Source organism: Priapulus caudatus, unplaced genomic scaffold, assembly GCF_000485595.1.
Source record: "Priapulus caudatus unplaced genomic scaffold, Priapulus_caudatus-5.0.1 Scaffold4361, whole genome shotgun sequence".
NCBI lineage: Eukaryota > Metazoa > Priapulida > Priapulimorpha > Priapulimorphida > Priapulidae > Priapulus > Priapulus caudatus.
In genome coordinates, this window is record NW_014581422.1 from 1 (window position 1) to 9,639 (window position 9,639).

Genomic DNA, 9,639 nt, shown 5'->3' on the forward strand with positions numbered 1-9,639 from the left:
GTGTCTCAAACACCGCACCTGCTGATAAAGATATTGTGTATCTGCGAAGAATATCGAGCGGGATCCAACCTACTACTAATATCTATTGCAATAATAACACTATACATATAGCTAATGTAAAATCGTGATTGTGCAGATCGGCAGATTATATAGACTGGTACTCGCTCCCACCTCTCGGCTTAGTTACTCGATGGATGCATGGACCCATCGAGTAACTAAGCCGAGAAGTGGGAGCGAGTACCAGCCTACAGATTACACTCCACACATGTTCGCTCTGTTTGTAACCGGTATGGCCGGCGGCACGGGATTGTAAGTAATATTGCTATTTTTAGTCTAAGTCGCGGAACGCTCTATTCTGCATCTACGTCAACACTATGAATTTGACACATGCTTTCAAAAGTTATAATAACACTGCTGCTGCAGTAGAACGTTATAACTAAATAAACTTATATTTTGGCATGCCGACGCTCGATGGGACAGACAGTAGCGGTGACACCGACAGTGTACGCGCGAAGCAAAAGAGGCTTTACATACAAAAGGTACGCTATGAAGGGAAACACTTCCCCCGGGCGTAGATGGACGGTCACGTGATGTGGCTGCACTTGTGTTAGGATTAGGGTTAGGGTCAGGGTTAGGGTTAGGGTTAGGGTTAGGGTTAGGGTTAGGGTTAGGGTTAGGGTTAGGGTCAGGGTTAGGGTTAGGGTTAGGGTTAGGGTTAGGATTAGGGTTAGGGTTAGGGTGAGGGAAATAAATCCATGTCTAGCACGGAAGTATGACTGTGGAATCTTTTTGTGGAAGATTTGAACTTTGAAGCATCTAGTATGATCTTCGCCATTGACGCCATCTTGTCCATCTACGCCCGGAGGAAAGTGACACCCCGCTATGAAACGCGGGAATTAAACATGTGGCGCCCTCACCACTAAACTGATTATTCAAACGGGTACAAATGCTAAACGTACCGTACAACGACATATAAATACTGCTGCGATTAACAGAACACTCCACGCCTGACATTGTCAAAATATCACTCGCAATACTTATGATTATAAAGAATACACGAAATCGCATTTCACAAACTATTCTGCTAAAAAAAAAGACCAATAAATCCAATATACGCAACATAAACATCTCTCTGCTCTTCAATTCAAACTGAATCACTGGGCACGAGCAATATCAGTTCCGTAATGAGTCGGGTTGTCCACATTAGTCTTCCTAACACAAATTTTAGGTGGACCTTTCCGTGTTGCTTGGAAATTCTCCCCGGATAGCTTAGCGCCAGCATATATGTAAAGCTCGGATTATTGCGGATCTTGCTTTGTTCCCGGAGAAACTGGGCAAAGTGACTGAAAGGAGGATAGATTACTTCGTTTTGCTCAATGTATCTAACTGCTCTTGTAGTCATTTTTCCTGCATGTTGTAAGGTAGCTTGTTTACAATGGGTGTAACGCCAGATGATGAATCAAATTAGCCAAGTAGGGACTGATACCGTAGATCTTCTTTGATGGATTCAATTTCTGAGACGATGTCTGAGAGCTCATACAGCTTCTTTGGTTCTTTAATGGTCAACTTTGGAAAGCTGTCTAACTTTCGTCGTAGCGAGGACTCGATCAGCTCTGGAGCACCATAGCGTTCGTCTAGTTGCTCCCAAATTCTTTGTAACCCTCGCTGTGGATTGTGCATATTTGCATCCTTCAAACTTCTAACCTGTCCCTGGGACTCAGGTCATGCCCATTTCTGCAGACGATCCAATTCCTCTAAGGGTTTGACGTCAAGCTCTCTCATCTTTGACTGAAAGCTCATTTTCCATGTGTTGTAGGACTGCGGCTCATCATTAAATTTTATTAGGCTTGTGATAAGTAATTCTTTTTTCAACAGGAAGCTGGTAAAATCCGACGTAAGTACCAACTCTTCTTTTGCCGTAGCGGGAATTTGTTCATGTTGTGGAGGTATGTACGGAGGCACTGTTGGGTCCAGCGGTGGACTAGCAACGTGATTTGTAGTTCTTACATCAGCAAATTCGTTGGATAGAGAGTCTACCGCTTCCTTTGATATTTCAGATTTCTCCTGTCGATCCGATGCCGTATCAAGTGCATTTGCTTCCGCTTCAGCGGCTGCCAAATCTTTTTGGGCTCCTAAAACCTCGAGGTCGGCTTCAAGAGCGGCTTTTCGTTTCTTTAACTCGGCCTCCTTTATGGCAAATGTCACCCGTGCCTTTGCTGCTTCCGCTTTTGCTCTCTTTTTGCCCGCTAGCGTAGTCTGAGAACAATACGAGCCTAACGATGCTGAGCTTCTGACCCTACGTTGTTGTTGTTTAATACTGGGCCCTGGTGCAGGGCGTTCCACGGACGGCATGGTGTTCTCTACTGTGGTAGTTTCCTCGTCTGTGGCCGACATCGTTAAATGGCAAATGTTTTCACTTTACTGTTATCAGATAGAGACTAAAGGCAGGAGGTCTCTTTGTCAGTAGTTTATTCAGTAAAAAACTAAAACTAAAAATACAGAGAATACGTTCTTACTCCATACTACAGTTGTACCCTATGTAAACATTGTTCTCTTAGAAAACCACGCGAATATATAAACTCCAATTGAATGTAATTTAGCTATCAGATTGAACGTACACCTATTCTGCATCTACGTCAATACTATGAATTTGTACCGCTATGAAACGCGGGAATTAAACATGCGGCGCCCTCACCACTAAACTGATTATTCAAACGGGTACAAATACTAAATGTACCGTACAACGGCATATAAATACTGCTGAGATTAACAGAACAGGGAGATTATGTCTCCCATTATGTACTCTTGATATATATATATATATATATATATATATATATATATATATATATATATATTCACCCAACACACACTCTTTCGCTCTCTCTTTCACATACGCTCTCTCTCTCTTTCGCTCGCTGCCTCTCTCTCTCTCTCTCACTCTTTCTCTCTCTCTCTCTCTCTCTCTCTCTCTCTCTCTCTCTCTCTCTCCTTCTCTCATTCTCTTTCACACACACACACTCTCTCACACACACACGTTCGCGCGCACACACACACACTCTCTCTCACACGCACACTCACACTCGATCACACACACATACACACACACACACACACACACACACACACACACACACACACACACACACACACACACACACACACACACACACACACACACACACACACACACACACACACACACACACACACACACACACACACACACACACACACACACACACACACACACACAATTAAATCAATTGCGTCTTTATTGCTTGTTACCGGTTAACAGATTGTCCTTTTCAAGTTTCCGTATTTTTAAATACAAACTCAGCAGTTAAGTAGACAATTAACACGCTCGCGTGTAGCCGATCTTACACAAGAAAAACAGTTAGCAGCGGATACATGTCGTAATCCAGTCAGCTTGCATTCTTCCGTTCTCGTTTCGTGTGCGCGTGCATCGGCCACTGCGAGCAGATACGTGGAGTTAAGCGCGTCAATCCGCGACGACATGAAAGCGCAGCGTCATCCTCTATAAGGCCTGCTATTATAGTGTGTTATCCCATAGAAATAGAGGCATTTTGTACCGAAGGACGGATCACCCCCTCCCCCTCCTGCACCACACGTAGAGATGGGCTTGCCTGAAGAGAAAGCGCGCGTGTTGCTGGAATGCAAGGGTATAATTGTGCAAGCCCTATTCTTCCTGCCATTCGGCCATTAGTCTGCAAAGTGTGAACCGAAATGCGATTACTTCCTCCGCCGAGCCGTCCGCCGAGATCAGGGTACAGGTAGATAATGGTGGGCATCTACCCTGCTAGGCGGAACCGGGCGAGTGGGGACGGGTCTCACGACGGCCTACAATGCCGTGGCATCGCGCTACCGTGGGGATGAGCTGACAAGGGACAATCGAAACAGTCCGGGCAGCGCCGCACATTACTAACGGCCAGTTGGCTTTCTTTAGGTGTATCGACGCTGCGCCTGACTAATAACACATTCGACCGCGTAATATTACGCACCGATTTACACGGTTAAACCCGAGTTGGTATGCTAGGCGGTGCGTAGAGAGAAAGCGAGAGAGAGAGAGAGAGAGAGAGGGAGAGAGACACGCGCAGCGGCATGTACTGGAGTCTCTGCCATCAACTCTGACAAAAAAAAGAAAAGCACCAACACTTCGCGGAGAGTCAGTTTTTCGTCTACCGGTCATCACGTTAGAGGTCTACCCTCGCTCTTAACGCTCTACCTCAGCGTTCGATTCACTAGTAAAGTCTGTTGGCAAATTCTTCGCCGGAGCGTCCTGGTGATTAATTTTGACGTTGGCGAGCCCAAAGTTTCTAGGATCCGCCCACAGAGTCAGTGAGCATCGGCTGCTATCAGGTATTGCGTGTTATTGTTGTGGTACATAAAGGTAGTTTACAGCGCGCACACCATCGCTCCTCATACCCCGAAAACCATTATCAGTAGGTACCGTGGTATTGTGTCATTAACAGGAACTTTTTGGCCTGGCCGACTTATCAGTATAGAACACATTTATTATATTATATATAATTATAATATAAAATATATATAATATATATATAAATATAATAAATATATATTAGTATAATACCATATGGTGTGTGTGTTGTTGTGTGTGTGTGGTGTGTGTGTGTGTGGTGTGTGTGTGTGTGTGGTTGTGTGTGTGGGTGTGTGTGTGTGTGTGTGTGTGCGGTGTGTTGGTGTTAATGATGTCACCGTGGATTTACTGTTTACATTGCATAATTATATTGATTAATTTTATTATGACAGGTAAGATGGTGTTGTTTACTACGTAACTTACAGTAGTCTATTCTTTCTTAATTATATATATATATATATATATATATATATATAATATATAATATTATCATATAAAATATATATATAATTGCCGTTTTGTTCTGGGAGCGTGTTGCGTGGGTTGTGGTCGGCCGTGGAGATATGCTGCAATGTGAGTAGCGCGAACGACGCACAATATATGCCGGAACGTACATATGAACACACACGCAAACGCACACAGCGACACACACGGGACGCGCGCGCAACCATGTTCTTTGTAAACTGCACCGTAATTTGAGACGATGCAAACTATCTAATAAATATAAACGCCCTGTGTAAGGTAAGTATTCTCGATTCGAACTTGCTGCTTTGGAATCGTCGTGGCAACACTCCGTTTGAAGATTTCGTGATGGTGTCCGACAAAGCTGACCTTGGATTGGATCGTTTAGACATTAACAAACCTCAGCAATGAATAGAGCTGTGATATACATAGTTGTACTGCTTAATCGCCTGGATTGAATTATATTACGGCTTCCCCCGTCCTTTTCCATAGAATCTACGATATTTATCTACTACGTATTATGCACTAGTCAGGCAGGCATATATGCTATATCATGTTTATCGATAACAATAAATATAACAGGCTAACCACGGTTTGATGAATATTCTTCTCTTATTATATAATCTCTAATCAGGACTACCAATTTTAGCCGAAATTTGTTTTTTGACTGCTGATTAGTAGCCGGCGTTCAACGACGGTAGGGCAAGAAATCCCGGTATTGAGCGTCAACGCACGAGGCAAAATACGAGCCCCAGAATACGGTATCTAAGGCAGATCCGTATTCATGTCAAATACGAGGCTCCAGACCCCGAAAAATTGCCGTGCTTGAAGAAATACCACGGATTCTTGACCGCCAGAATATTCCTCGTGGTGAACCGCTAAATACCTGATTTCTGAAAGGCCGCCGTATTGTTATAGACTGTCCGCGGCTCGGACAGTTTCCAGTGTAACGGCGATGGAACTGTCCGAGGCGCGGACCAGTCTACGTATTTATCGGCAGTTGTTGCTTCAATTGCCATCTGGTTAATGTTCGCATTGTCGCATTGATGTGTTAAAGCAGCTCGCAGCTCAGCAAATACCGTATTTCTGGAGCCGCCGATCAGTCGTGTGAAACGCTCGGCCGCGTATTGTCTCAGATACCGGTATTCGCAAATCCGAGTTATTTTAGAACAAATGACGAGTCGTCGTGTGAAACCGAGGCCCTTATAAACCGGTCATCTAAATCAAACTACCAATTGCAATATCACCTTGTAAAATACACGTATAAGCATAAAAAACCATGTCATTGTGCACCACGTCGCACCTGTGCGATAGCTGCGCGCACGAGACGTATTGTTGTGTTCACCACGACTCAATTCACCACGAAAATACGCCTGATGTGAGAGTGACAACAACCTAACGTTATACTCCTCTTTACTACTAAAAGAAGGTCGTAAAAGTTGTACAATCAAATTATTACTGTTCGTGTTTTGCCGCGAGGTCTGCGTTGCTCGGCTTACACGCATGCAGCAACACCCATTAATATCAAGAGCTCATAATACCTCTGTATTTATTAGCTCTTGTAATTATGTATAGCGCTGCGCTTTGTCGAAGCACGTTATTAGCTGACATTTGACGCTCTATATCGCCCTCAGAGGTAGTCAGTAAAAGGAGTTCTATCAAAGCATGCGCTCTTTTTAAGAGAACAGAAAACGTAGGGAAGAGGAGGACATAGAAATAGACAGAGAGCGAGAGATAGAGACACATGCAGAAAACGAGAGAGAACGCGAGAAAGAGAGGAACGAAATAGCGAGTGAGCAGAAGAGAGAGAATGAGACAATACGCGACAAAGAGTGGGTTGGTGGGTGGTTTAATTTATGGGTGAGTGAGTGAGTGAGTGAGTGAGTGAGTGAGTGAGTGAGTGAGTGAGTGAGTGAGTGAGTGAGTGAGTGAGTGAGTGAGTGAGTGAGTGAGTGAGTGAGTGAGTGAGTGAGTGAGTGAGTGCGTGAGTGAGTGAGTGTGTGAGTAAGTGAGTGAGCGAGCGAGTGTGTTAGTGAGCGACAGAGTGAGATTGGAAGAGCATATATAGGGTATATATATACATAGGGAGAGAGAGAGATATAGGGAGAGAGAGAGGGGGTGAAATAGTTGTTTTATGTACTGCAACCAGTGGTTACTGGCTTCCCATAGACAATTTGCTTTCACTGAGAACATCCGAAGGTATGTGTTTCATGTGTGCCATTCATGCGTATTACATTATAGAGACGAATAAATGGTCGGCTTCACCTGGGGTGTCCGTGAGAGGAGGCTGGATTCCACCATTGATTGGACCGTAGTTCGAACGACGTCGGGCAAAATGCAAACAAAGCACATAACCGGCACTATGACGCTGCACGATTCTTCCGGTGTCCTGGATGTTAATTATGTTTGAATTATTCAATGAGCACCACACTGCCGGTAAAAATACATCCTGAAATAATCGCCACTGTCACAAAGATCCGTTAGATTTGTACAGAGTGGCAACCCCCACCTCTACATGTAGACAGTAGCTAGGACCTATGGGCGGCTTTATTCCGTAATCACCATTGATAGTCAAACAAGCCTAATAAACCTACTTAAATATCTCAGTAATTACATAAATGCGGAGTGCATGAGCGCCGCGAGTAAGCTATTCTTCTATCGCTTTTTCTCGTGTAGGATCGAGTAATGGGCACGCGGAGATATGTTGATCCACCAGCAGCAATATTCGATTGCGCGAGTCCGTGCGCAACCGCAATCGTCCATCAAAGCAATTAAACATAGGTCTGCTGCTTTCTCTATCTGCGCGAGCTGTATTCCGACGGCTTTCCAACTAGATTGTCATCGATGAGTGGTCTGTTCGTGGCGACCGGCACCGATGGCCGTAACATAGAACAGGCCTCGCGGGTGTGAAAGCAACGTGAAGGAATTGCGTTGTCGGTATAAGATGTTGATCATTTAATTCAGAAAAATCTAAGGTATATTTTGTAGCCACCTAATTTCTTTCTTAATGGTAACCATATCTCTAGCGGGAAAACCGCCGCATCTGCGCGTTGGCGTGCGCATTTAATGCGCGAAAAAGATCGTAGGAAGAAATAGAAGCTGATGTGGTGCTACCAGCATTCGTACGCTCACGACCCCGATGCTACGACAAATCAGTGTAAGCCATCATAAATTTATATAATGCGAATGACACGTCCGTTCTCTGATAGTTGATGACAATGGACAATCGGGCGGCCTTCGCGTGTAGAATCCGCGATATGCAATTACTTCGCTGTGCACAATTCTCGTACCTTTCTATTATTAGACACGTCTAGGCCGACAAGCTGGGACACAAATGGTATTTCGTGATAGTACCACGATATTCGAAATAATGTCATCATATATCCATTAAGGACAGTCATTAAAATCCAACACAATTAGATACACTATTTTTTCTCAGGCAAATCATGGCATGGAATTATTGACAAACACTAAATGATTTATGATAGGCACAAACTGATTTAGTGACAGTACTAATACCCATTTGTCCTTCCCACCTCGCCTGCCATACACGTCAACCTATGTGTGGGATCTGCCTGATAGAATTTTGGTAGGCGACAATTACTGTATCTCGCGCGAAATCTTCAGCCGCTGTTTAGCGTTTGTTCGTTGTGGTCTCGATGATCTTGTTATCCGGTGCTATAAAGATAAGCAATCCCTTGGGTGGCATATCTGCCTTAAACCAAACAGATGGGCGATAGAATGTCGTAATAATCTCACTTTTTTTTTTCCCAATCTATAGACACGCGGGAGACTGTTTTCAAACTTCGCGACTAATGGCATGGCACGCTGCGTCTGTGTCTTTATTTGTTGGTCGTATATTGTAATCGTGTCCGTTACTCTGTCCGTAATTGGACGGTCGTGTCAATGCGACTTATGGCGGTGTGTGGCGGGTGAAGCGGAGGAGCGCGAGCAAGTCTCTAGGTTTAGCGCGATTAGCCAAAATCGTCGAGCAGCAGTCAAGTAATGAGATTTGTACTTCTTTTATGGATTCAATGAAACCGAACAGCATCCAGTAAAAGGACGTACGTTGGAGGCTGATTGCAATCAACTATTTATTACAATTAATTACGGTTGTTACATATAGCGCCCACCGAGGCATATATTTCTTCAAAATGTTACCGGTCTTCTGGCCGAAGGCGCGAACTCTATGCGCATAAGTAGCGATCAAAGCTTTGTTGTGGGCCGTTTTATATTATACCTAGAATATCTATGTCCATCTCAATCCCACCAGTATAGTAAATCTTAGGTAGAATTAGGTAGAAGCCGTGGAATTAGGCACATCGCCTGGACTACTACGTATCTATCTATCTATCTGATCTATCTATCATCTATCTATCTATCTATCTATCTATCCTATGCTATCTACTATCTATCTATCCTATCTATCTAAATCTATCTAGCTTCTACGTATTCTATCTATCATCTATCATCTATAAATCTATCTATCTATCATCTATTTCTATCTATCTATCTATCTACATCTATCTATCTATGCTATCTAACCATCTATCTATTCTATCTATCTATCTACTATCTATCATCTATCTATCTATGCTATCATCTATCTATCTATCTATCTAACTATCTATCTATCGATCTATCTTCACGCTACCTACCTACCTACCTTACCTAACCGATACTACCTACCTTACTCCTACCAACCTACCTACCTAACCTACCTAGCCTACCTACCTACCTACCTACCTACCTACCTACCTACCGTACCTACGCTACCT

At 43.7% G+C, this 9,639-nt stretch overlaps 1 pseudogene; it reads right to left on the minus strand.

Moving 5' to 3' along the window:
- Positions 1–1,144: 1,144 nt before the first annotated feature.
- LOC106819756 lies at positions 1,145–2,394 on the minus strand (annotated as a pseudogene).
- Positions 2,395–9,639: the final 7,245 nt, after the last annotated feature.